The following is a 12,698-nucleotide window of genomic DNA, read 5'->3' as shown; positions in this document are numbered from 1 at the left end:
AGTTAAAGAATCTTAAAAGAAGCAAGAGAAAAACAACTTGTTATGTACAAAGGAACCCCCTCTCAAAAGTATTTTCAACAGAAACTTTGCAAACCAAAAGGAAGTGGTGTAAAATATTCAAAATGCTGGAAAAGAAAAATCTTTCAACTAAGAATACTCTACCTGACAAGATTATCATTTAGAATTTAAGGAGAGAGAAAGAATTTTCCAGACAAGCAAAAGCCAAAGGAGTTCATCATCACTAAACCTTATGATGAACTGTTTCTTATAACAAACGTTAAAAGGATTTATTATTTCCTTTTTTAAAATTTTTCATTAAATTTGTTGGGGTGACATTGGTTAGTAAAATTATATAGGTTTCAAGTGTACAATTCTATAATACATCATCTACATATTGCACTGTGTGTTCACCACCCCGAGTCAGTTATCGTTCCATCACCATATATTTGACCCCTTCAATTACAAGAAGAAAACTGGAGAAATCACAAATATGTGGTGATGAGCCAATGTAGAAATCAAAAGGGAAATTTAAAAATACCGAGACAAATGTATATATATAAATACAACATACCAAATCTGTGGGATGCTGCAAAACCAATTCTTGGAAGTTCATAGCGATACAGGACTACCTCAAAAAAAAAACAAGAAAAATCTCAAGCAAACTAACTTTAAGGGAGCTAGAAAAAGAACAAATGAAGCCCAAAGTTAGTAGAAGGAAGGAAATAGTAAAGATCAGAGCAGAGTAAATAGAGAATAAAAATAGAAAAGCTCAATGAAATTAAGAGCTGCTTCTTTGAAAAGATAAAGTTGACAAATCTTTAGCTAGACTCACTAAGAAAAAGAGAGAGTGCTCAAATAAAGTCAGAAATAAAAGAGAAGCTACAACTGATACCACAGACATACAAATGATCATAAGAGACTATTATTAACAATAATACTCCAACAGATTGGACAACCTAGAAGAAATGGATACATTCCTAGAAACATACAATCTTCAAGACTGAATTGTGAAGAAGTAGAACATCTGAACAGACCAATTACTAGTAAGGAGATTGAATCAGTAATCAAAACCTCCCAACAAACAAAAAACTAGGACTAGACAGCTTCATTGATGAATTCTGCCAGACATTCAAAAAAGATTTAATACCTATCCTTCTCAAACTCTCCCAAAAAATTGAAGAGAGAATTCTTCCAGACTTTTTTTTCTCTTTTTATGGCCAGCATTACCCTGGTACTAAAATAAGACCAGGACACCACAAAAAAAGGAAAACTGATAGGCCAATATCCCTGATGAACATAGATGCAGAAATCTTCAACAAAATATTAGCAAACTGAATTCAACAATAAATTAAAAGGATTACATACCACAATCAAGTGGGATATATTCCAGGGATGAGAGGATGGTTTAACATCCACAGATCAATCAACATGAAATACTAGACTAACAAAATGAAGCATAAAAATCATATGATCATCTCAATAGATGCAGAAAAAGCATTTGACAAATTTCAACATCCATTTATGATAAAAATTCTCAATAAAGTAGATATAGAGGCAATGTACCTCAAAATAATAAAGGCCATATATGACAAAACCACAGCTAACATACTCAACAGTGAAAAGCTGAAAGCTTTTCCTCTAAGATCAAGAACAAGACAAGGATTCCTATTCTTGCTACTTTTATTGAACATAGTATTGGAAGTCTTAACCACAGCAATTAGGCAGGAAAAATTAAAGGCATCCAAATTGGAAAGGAAGAAATAAAACCAATTATCTCCATGTGATATGATAGTATATATAGAAAACCCTTAAGACTCCACAAAAAAACTGATAGAACTAATACATGAATTCAGTAACCTTGCAGGATACAAAATCAATACACAGAAATCTGTTGCATTTATATACACCATTAGTGAACTATCAGCAAGAGAAATTAAGAAAACAATCCCATTTACAATTGCATCAAAAGAATAAAATACCTAGGAATAAATTTAATTGAGAAAGTGAAAGACCTGTACACTGAAAACTATAAAGTGTAGATGAAAGAAATTGAAGACAATAAATTGGAAAGATATCCTGTGCTCATGGATTGGGAAAATTAATATTGTTAAAATGTCTGTGCTATCTACAGCAATCTACAGATACAATTTCTACCAAAATTCTAATGGCAGTTTTCACAGAACTAGAACAATGTAAAAATTTGTATAGAACCAAGAAAGACCCCAAAAGCCAAAGCAATCCCGAGAAAGAACAAAGCTGGAGGTATGCTCCCTGATTTTGGTCTATATTATGAAACTATAGTAATTAAAACAGTATACTATTAGCATAAAAACAGACACATAGATTGATGGAAGAGAACAGAGAGCCCAGAAATAATTTCACACATATATGGTCAATTAGTTTATGACAAAGGAGCCAAGAACATACAATGGGGAAAGGATAGTCTCTTCAGTAAATGGTGTTGGGAAAACTGGACAGCTACATGCAAAAGAATGAAACTAGACCACCATCTTACACCATACACAAAAATTAACTCAGAATTCATTAAAGACTTGAATGTAAGACCTGAAACCATAAAACTAGAAGAAAACAGTTGGCAATCTCCTTGATATTGGCTTGGTGATGAATTTTTGGATCTAACTCTAAAACAAAGGCAACAAAAGCAAAAATAAACAAATGGGACTACATCAGACTAAAAAGCTTCTGCACAGCAAAGGAAATAAGTGAAATAAGTTAGAGAAAAATTAATATGATACCACCTATCTGTGGAATCTAAAAAACAAAACAAGTGAACAAACAAAACTCATAGAATCATAGAACAAATCGGTGGTTACCAAAGGGGAAGAGGATTGAGAGGGTGGGCAAGATGGATGAAGGGGGTCTATTATATGGTGACGGGTTAACTAGACTTATTGTGGTGATCACTTTGTAGAGTACACAAATATTAAATTATTATGTTGTACACCTGAAACTAATACAATGTTGTAAGACAATTTTATCTTAATTTAAAAAATGAGATCATGAACGAAAGCATTAGGAAAGAGGAAATGTACCAGACCCATTTTGTAATCATCAATTCTTCCCATCCACAAACGGGACTACCCCTTTTACTTTTGCTTCCCTTTTTTTAAAAGCTAAGATTTCCTGTTCCAGATGGGAGTAAGATTAAATTAAAACACATTAAATTATCTTCAGTTTCCTTTTAAGTTTGAATGATGTTCCAACAATAGTTACTTCATGGGGGTTTCCAGCTTTGGGAATGAGTTAATAACTGAACTCATGATTATAACACAAGTCATGCCCAGGGACAGAGTTTTGCTCTGTTCTTCATGTTTTAGACAATTCTCACCTGTTTAATTCTGTTCTTCTGTGCATTTAAAAAGGAAATGTACAGGGCTACAAGTAAAAATTATTCTTCCTTTTATTGTCCTCTTACTTAGGAGGGCATAACTTCCACAAGGCCTTTCCAATTAGTAATCAGATCATGTTACCCTTGTTTTGTGTTTTCAATCCACAAGGTTCCATCTTCAATCCATGCAAGTTTGCATCTCTTAGAGCTGATAAATAAATGAAAATAGCTTATTTTCCATCCCATTTAAAAATGATTTTTCTTCCTAAATCTATGTTAATTAATCAATTTTGTGTTGCATGGAGAAAAAAATACAGGTAAAAATATAACTATTGCTTTAACTGCTCTTAAATTAAGATTTTTAAAAAATATGTATGGCCATTGCATAGATAATAATGATGATAATTAAATTACCCATATAAGAAAGGAAATAGAGCTGGGTTTTTTTTGACTACTTAAGGAGAAGCAACTTTGGAAGGAAGGAAGTAATGAACTGGAGGGTGTGGAGAAGAAATAAATGAATGATGCACTGGGTCTGGCTTGACACTGCTGGAGTTTCTGTGTATGGGCCTGGCGTCATGGGATTGGGTTAGCCTGCTCTCTGAAGGTTGTCCAGTCCTGCTCACTGCCAAGATGTGAATGAGGCTTAACCATCTTTCCTTTCTTACCTCCATCATACCTTGTAGCATGTTATAGTATCTCTGCATGTTAAGGGCACAAAAATATAGCCAAATGATTTTCTAGAAATTTCTGACAAAAGAAGTAGTGGTTTCAGGTGTTAATTCCACCTCCCATCTTGACAATTTCAGTTGTTGTTATCATAGAAAGGTTTACAGGGTATTTAAGGACCTACATACCAGACCCTTTACCTCTCTGACCTCTTCTTCTTCTATACTCTTCATTCACTCACTGCCCCTCAGCCACATTTACCTCTGAGCTATCCTGGTTTTCCTCAGACACAAAGATAAAAGAACTGACAGAAGTTGGAAAGTAGAAGGCAGAAAGGAGACAAAGGGAAGGGTAAGAGTAGCTAATGTCCTCTTGTTACAAAATGAGTACCAGAAAGATAATGTTAAAAGCTGATGTTTTTAAATATAAGCTCTCTGAAATAGTTGATCTTTAAGCCATTCATAAGTATTACTTGTATAAAATTTTTTAATTTAAAAAGTTAACTTTATGAGGCCTTAGAAAATAGATACTTTAAAATTGATGTATTCGGAAGGAAGGATAATTATAAGCCAAATTATTTATTTGTAAGAAAGAATGTGTTTCCTATCAATACTTCTCTGTTCCTTCCTAGCAGTATCATGATTCCCAAACTTTCTCATCTTAAATCTATTGCCATCACCAGACAGTGTCTTGAGGCTAAGGACTAGGTCATACATTTTCACTACCTCTCACCTGATCGAATGCATAGCATTCAATAAATGGGAGTTGCTTCTTTGTGTAAATCTTGAGGTATAGAGGTATCGCATTCACGTGGCTGTAGTTTCTATCCAGCACCTAGGAAGATACTGATAATTCAGTGCTTCCCATTTACAAGTGCTCCTGTCATAATGGTGAAGAAATAAAGTTAATTCACAAATATTAGAGCATTGACATTGAACTCTATGGTCTGGCACATAGTGCTGTATGTGAATTTATGACTGTATCTGTTTTTGACAGGGTCTAATAGTATGAGAGTGCTGAGTCAGAAAGGTGATTTCAAGTCATAGTTCCTCCAAAAGTTCAGTGAGACCAAAATTACAAGTTCTAGTGATCAGTAACAGGGTACCTCATCACTTTCACTGGAAAGTCCCTATAAGTAAAGCTGCTTCCCAAGGAAGTAGACATTAAATCTAGTTGCAAAAGCTGATTGTTGCCCTTAGTGACTAACGATGCTGATGCTGTTCCTGTTAATGTTTATCCTGGAAATCTTAAGCCTAGTAAGGCGATGGACTTTGTTTCCTCCCTCTCTCCATCCCTCTCTTTCCTTATTTCATAAACACTTATGAAGTGCCTACAGTGTGAAAGACATACTAAGCATTCTAGGAGATGCGAAGGTCCACTGACCTGTATCATGAGTGACATGTGAAAAATTTCTGAAGCAGTTTCTTTTGAAATACCATACAGCTCACACTCTAATATAACCCACTCCACACATACACATACACACTTTGAAATCATTGCCATAGAGACCCATTGTCCTTGGTAAGAATATGTCTCACTGCAGTAGAAAAGGAAGTTGAGAATTAAAGCCTAGAGGCTTAAAAATCTACCAACATAAACATGTCCACAAATATATTACATTATAATCATTATATATGGAATGTTATAGAATAATCTGAATTATTTTGAAAATACTAAATAGATATACTTTCATTCCCTCTGTAAAGTCTATTCTATTTGTATGCTGATCACCTTGAAGATTAAGTCCAAAGGAAGGAAAGTTAGATAATGCCAGAACAAGTCGGTTCATAGGACAGAGGGGGAGGAAATAACATAAGAAGTACCCTAAATAGGAATTGGGAGTAGAAAAATTGATTCCAGAACAGAAAGAAAAGGAGAAGGGGAAAAGATTAAACTGCTGTGTCCTGGATGTTCTGGGCTGAAACCCTGGAAAAGGCTGATGTAGCAGTTTAGAAACAACCTGATAAATTACAGGAAATCCTTGAGCACTGGAGATTATTTTCTTGTCTCTCCTTGTGCAAACTGGGCCATTTTCAAAATCTCTTAGAAAAGCACCATGTCTAACGTGGGGCTACCCAAACAGTAAGTTGGAAATAAAATAGTAGCAGAATGAGTTGGCAGTAGACAAAGGCTCCTGTTCAGTTTTCTACAAAATCAAGGTTGTTGCGATGGAATTCCCAGGTGTTCCTTCTGGCCTAATGAAAGTAACTGGGACACAAGCCAGCTATGAGTTATAAGATGTCCAGCAAGGTCAAGGAAGCTCATCTAGGGTTTGTGGGAGGACCACCTAATAAGGTGAGAGGACATAGAAATTGTTTTTTAGAATACCCAATGCCAGGAGGCTTGTAATGGAGGGATTTACCAATTGGGTACCTAAAATCTGTAGAAAATAGTAAGTTACTGAACCAGCAATTAAATATCACCATGCTGGACACCAGACTAACAGCTAGAGCTAGCAGAAAACAGACTACAATTTTCCCCAGTAGCAAAATGACAATGTAGCTGGGGAACCACATGAAAAAGAGAAATCGACTTAGTTCACAAATCCTCATATCAGCTAATGGTAGAAACATTAATTTTGCCAATTAAAATTTAGTCACTTACGGGCCCGGTGGCTCAGGAGGTTAGAGCTCCATGCTCCTAACTCTGAAAGCTGCCGGTTCGATTCCCACATGGGCCAGTGGGCTCTCAAGCACAAGGTTGCCAGTTCAATTCTTCAAGTTCCGCAAGGGATGGTGGCCAGCGCCCCCTGCAACTAAGATTGAACACGGCACCTTGAGCTGAGCTGCTGCTGAGCTCCCGGATAGCTCAGTTGGTTGGAGCGCATCCTCTCAACCACAAGGTTGCTGGTTCAACACCTGCAAGGGATGGTGGGCTGCGCCCCCTGCAACTAGCAACGGCAACTGGACCTGGAGCTGAGCTGCGCCCTCCACAACTAAGATTGAAAGGACAACAACTTGACTTGGATAAAAGTCCTGGCAGTACACACTGTTCCCCAATAAAGTCCTGTTCCCCTTCCCCAATAAAACCCTTAAAAAATAATTTAATCACTTATGCGTTGAAACAGTCTTCTTTAAGTAAATATTTAGTTAAATTCAGAATTCTTTTCTCCCTTTCTCCCTGTCTGTCCTTCCAAAGAGCAGTCTAAGTTCTGCCATTGGAGGAGAGGTATTGTGTTCTGGTTCTGACCTCTAGTGGTCACTGGCCTTCACTGAGCTGTCTTGTCCTACTTGGTCTTTGGATGTCGGTAATTTATGCATGTATTCAGTGCTGTATTGTCTTACCTGAACCTCCAGCTCTACGATACGTATATTTTGCATTACCTTATCACAACTATAAGCTCCTTTGGTTCTTTCAGGTCTCTTTCACCCTCTTCCACTGGCCATTGCAACATTACAGATGCTTTATAGTAGTAGTCTTCAAACTGAGATACAAATAACAATGAGGATATGCAGACATTCCAAAGAGTATGTGGGTAAGTTTGTCGTTTGTTATTTTTAAAAAATCAGATGTACTTAGGTATGATTTATAAAAATAAAATTCATCAATTTTAAGTGTACAATTCTATAACTTTTTTAATTTTAATTTTATTGGGGAATATGGGGAACACTGTGTTTCTCCAGGGCCCATCAGCTCCAAGTCGTTGTCCTTCAATCTAGTTGTGGAGGACGCAGCTCAGCTCCAAGTCCAGTTGCCGTTTTCAGTCATTAGTTGCAGGGAACAGCTGGCCACCGGCCAACCCTGGGGTGGGGTGGGGGGCTCAGTGGCAGCTCATTGTCTTCAATCTAGTTGTGGAGGGCACAGCTCACTGGCCCATGTGGGTATCGAACCAGCAACCCTATTGTTCAGAGCTCGCGCTCTAACCAACTGAGCCATCCGGCCGCCCCTAATTCTGTAACTTTCAACAAATGTCTATTGTCATGTAACCACCATACAATCATGATATAAAACATTTTATCAAGTTCCTTCATGCATTTTGTAACCAGTCTCCTCCCTCAACCCATAGCAATCACTGATCTGCTTTCTGTCACTACAGTTTTGCCTTGTCTAGAATGTCATTTAAATATTTTACAGTATGTAGCCTATTGTGACTGACTTTTTATCGTAATGCTTTTGCGATTCATTTGTGTTGTTGCAGGTTATCTGTAGTTCACTCCTTTCTTAAAAACAGCTTTATTGAGATGTAGTTCAGATACCATACAATTTAAAGTGTATAATTCAATGATTTTTAGTATGTTCACAGAATTATGCAACCATCATGCAGTCAGTTTTAGAACTACTGATCTAAAGAAAGAAGTTTCTTTCTTCAGTTAGGATTCTATTTGTTTTTCCATTGACCAGTTGATGGATATTTGGTTTGTTTCTAGTGTTTGACTATTATGAATCAAGCTGCTGTGAACATTTGAGGACAAGTCTGTGTCCTGCTAGGGCCCACCCCGCTTGTTGACTGGACATTGAGCCAGTAATTCTCCCCTCTCTCTCCTATGATATCAGTTCTCTCCTCTTTCTCCTATATTATCAGTCCCCCCCCACCACACTACTGAATCATTATCCAAACGTGCTATTATTTCCTATTTTTAAAAAAATTTCTTTTGGCTCCTCTTCACCTTTTCCCCAACCCTACCTTCAAGCCACTGTCTCATTTCTTTTCTCTCCTTTACAGAAAAAAACTTTTTGGAAGAGTTGAGTGTTTTGACTTTCTCTGATTTCCTTTTCTTTCCGTTTCCTCTTAGACCATTCCAGCCAGGCTTTCAGCCCCGCTGCTCCATCACAATGGCTCTTATCCAGGCTGTCAGTGTCATCCACGTTACTAAATCCACTGGTCAGTCCTCTCTCCTGCTCTCACTTGACCTATCAGAAGCATTCGACACTTTTGATCTTTCCTTTCTCCTGAAAATGTTCTCTTCACTTGACTTCTAGGATACTTGTTACACAGAGTCGTCCCTGTTTTAGTCATTGACAACTTTATCCTTCCAGTTATTCAAGCTAAAAATCTTGGAATTATCCTTTACTCTTCTCTTAGCCCACAGCCAATCTGTCAGTGCATCCTACTGTTTTAATCTTAAAAATATATTCTGAATTTAAGTCGACACATTTTTATCATGTAAGAAATTGGTATCACTATAGATCATTTCCATTTATTTTTTAATAAGTTATCACATTTTTGAAGATACAGATTTTTAGAACCCATAAATACTTTCTTTATATCTGGGAATACTGTGCTTAATTTAATCGTCAAAAGTAGGATTTTTAACAAGCATAAATAAAGATGGTCTGTTTCTAACAACGAAAGGACACCATCACACACACACCACTCTCATCACCTTTACTGCTATCATCCTTGTTCCAGCCACTATATTCTCTGCTTGCATTACCTAAAAATTGTTCTTTCACCCTACAAATTAGTCTGAGCATAACATCCAGGCTGATCCTCTTAAAAAATGTCAGATCGTGTCATACCTCTGCCCAAACCTTGTGATTTGCTCCTTTTCTCTTAGAGTAAACCCAACATTCTTACAATGGCCTACAAAGACATGCTCCCCACCCCCGCCCCACCTTACCTCCTACTACTTCCCTTTCCTACAACTTCTCTGCTGCAGTCACATTGGCCTGCTTGCGTTCCCTCTGCCTGAACTCTCCCAGAGTCTTCATGGCTGATCTACCCCATCGCCTTCAAGTCCTTGCTCGAATGTCCCCTTTGCAGTGAGTCCCCTAACCACCCAATTTACATCGCAAACTCTGCACTCCCAGTCTCCCTCGTACTACACACACACACACACACACACACACACACACACAAAAGCAGTGCTTACTGTATTCTAACATACTTACATAATTTACTTATTTATTTAGTTGTTATTTGACTACCTCCTCCCACGAGAATATAGATTTGACAAGGGAAAAATGTTTACTTTGTTCACTGTTACACTCCCAGTATACTCCCAGTACCTAAAACAATTCCGAGAGCATGGTGAGAACTCAGATATTGGTTGAATTAATGAATGAATGATACTAAAAGTTAAAAACTGGAAGAAAACAGGAATGGAGCAAAGGCACATTGGGAATAAACAAGGGAATTGGGAAAAACTTGCCTGGAGCGTCATGCAGTGTTGGTTATGTTCTTCCTGGTGGACTGTCTTGTGCAGATGGGGATGAATCTCATAGGCTTGAGACGGACAAAGACAGCAAAACCCCAATCCCGCATTCCCTGTAGGCCCACATGCCTGGGATTTAAAACAGGTCAGCCTGAGCATAAGGCCTGAAAACATGTGCAAACACACTTTTTCCTTTCTATCCAAACTCCATTTTTAAAAAATGATACTATTTCTGGGAGTGTATTTAGTGTATTTAATCTTAAATTACTTAGCCAGTGAGGTAAGAAAAGGTTAGAGGTTTTGAAGAGTCTGAAGAGTAGAGATGCATTGTGTTTTGTAAAAGTGGATGAGTGGATGCACTTCAGATAATTTAAAATGTTTCATGAGTAATATATGTATGTATGTACACACACACATGTAGGAAAATACCCATAGTAAGTGAATTTTCACAAACTGCTTGCATCAGTGTAAGCGACACCCAGACCCAGACCAGAACTGAAGCAGCATCCTCGCTGCTCTGCTTGTACCTCCGCTCCTGCAGTCACTGCTCCCGCTCTGAATAACCGCTGTTCTGACATCTAATACCACAGATGTGTTTTGCCACATTTTGTACTCTGTGTAAATTCAATCATGTAGTATATGCATGTTTGTGTTTCTTTTGCTCAAAATTTTATTTGTGAGATTTGTCCACATTTGTTAGTTTGATCATTTGCAGTGTTATACCAAATCCATTATATGAAAAGACCACAATTTATCCATTCTATCGTTGACAGACATATGGATGGATTACAGTTTGGGGCGAATGTGAATAGTGATACTATCTGATGCATCCGATTTAATGTATTTTGATGTACATATGCATGAATTTCCTAGGACATTTCACGGTTTTTTACCCATAGTCTAAGTGAACTCTTAAGTGTTCTTCAGCATTGTAGTCAGTGTATTTACTGTGTGTGCTTTACTCAGATGAGCGTTATAGTTGTGGGTATTACCAGATCCTTCCCTTCTTCGTGTTCTCACCGAACTTTGTCTATGCTTACGATTCTTAACATGTATCCCGGTGAGGCATACATATTTCTGTCTTTATTAGATTGTGACTGCTTTGTTTTACTTGCTCGTGATTCCCAGCATCTGGCACAGTACCTGAAATGTAGTAAGCTGGTGGAGTGAATGCTGATAGCCATCTCCGTTGCCAGCGCTTAACACAGCAAGCCTCCTTAGTTATGCGAACCATCTAGCTAGGGTAAAATCTCGCTTTAGTTTGACATCTCGGAGTCAAAAGGTTAGGAATGGGAAGTGATCACTCTCTGCGAAGCCCACAACTAAGGGCTCAGAACTGGACATGCTGTGTGGTTAGAGAGAATTGCTACGGCTTTACAAGCCTCTTAGAGATTCCATGTGTAAACAGCAGTGATTCCAAGGGATAGTGTGGGGGCCAGATATAAATAGCAGAACACAAATGGGGCAATGTGCCACTGCCAAGTTACTGCTGGGGGTGTTTATAAAAAGAAAAGCATTCCCTTCTCAGTTCTCACTGTCAACAGCCTCCCATCCTGAAGACACGCTCACCACAACTGAGAGAGTGGGGAAACAGTTTGAGACCTAGCATCATTTAAACCTCCTCCACAGGCAGAAAAGCCAGGTAAACATTTTTACTTGTTTACACTCAGACTACAGAAGTGAAGAATTAAAAAGGAAAAACAAAAAACAACCTGATTCTGAGCTTTCTTGGCACATACTGCCTGTGACCGTTATCTGTCAAGTCTTACATTTCAAATTTTTTTGGAAAGGAAAGTTTAACACGTAAGTGGAATTTTGATACTAAAGTTTTATATCTTTAATGTCTTTAATGCACCAAACGGCTCCTAAATAAAGGTGGGAATCTAGGGCTGTTCCCCTGTGCTGTTCATTCCCATATTCAGATGCCAGACTACGGTGATTGGTAGGATAAAATAGAGATTTCAGTTCAGTTCCAGTAATGTCATCTTTGTTGTAAGTATGTGGAAGGGACTGTAGACCAACCTGTAATTGAATTAGTTGATGGCTCAGCCCTTGAGGGCCTCTTACCCTCCTGCTGACCCCTGTCAGTCTCATAAACACTGGGATGAATATTGGGCATTCAGCCAGCAGACTTGTATAATCTTGTTAGAGTTGTCGTCTACCCAGTTCCTTCTTATTCTCATTCCTGCCTTCAGAAAGTTTTAACCTTGGGCTTCTCTTGAATGTGAATATTTGGGGTGAGGAGGCCCCTTTGGGTAACCTCTGGTCTGTACCACTACGGCCTCACCATCTCCTTCAACCTGCCCAAATAGGCTTGACTTGGTTAATGAAGAGGATAGAAGAATGGATGAAATGAGTGGACACTAACTCCTGGAGAATTCTGGGAAACTGGGATTTTGAATTGTTTTTGTTTTGTTTAAGTTGGTGTTAATTTCCTGTGCGTGCTGAGGGGAGGTTTAGTGATAGGAAGAAAATAGGAGCACCAGTGATTAAAGTGGGAGAGACGACATATCTGCAGGAGAATGGAAATAGATAGATTTAAATTTGAGCAAATTGCTGAAGTTCTCTGAGCTTTTGTTTCCTCA

General features: G+C 38.0%; 1 protein-coding gene across 4 annotated transcripts in view; it reads left to right on the top strand.

Moving 5' to 3' along the window:
- Window positions 1–12,698, top strand: part of ART3 (ADP-ribosyltransferase 3 (inactive)) — a 107,333-nt gene that overhangs the window by 72,736 nt on the left and 21,899 nt on the right. The window contains exon 1 of one of the 4 annotated variants that reach the window (XM_019720474.2): window positions 11,617–11,755. The exons of 2 other annotated variants lie outside the window; for them this stretch is intronic. The gene's annotated coding sequence lies outside the window, so the exon portion shown is untranslated. Of the gene's footprint in view, window positions 1–11,616; window positions 11,917–12,698 lie in introns of those variants that run through there. One more of the 4 variants, XM_019720481.2, reaches the window with a different exon arrangement.

The sequence above is a fragment of the Rhinolophus sinicus genome, linkage group LG02 (genome assembly GCF_036562045.2).
Source record: "Rhinolophus sinicus isolate RSC01 linkage group LG02, ASM3656204v1, whole genome shotgun sequence".
Lineage (NCBI taxonomy): Eukaryota > Metazoa > Chordata > Mammalia > Chiroptera > Rhinolophidae > Rhinolophus > Rhinolophus sinicus.
Note: the sequence above shows the minus strand (reverse complement) of the source record. Positions and strands in the feature narration are given on the sequence as shown.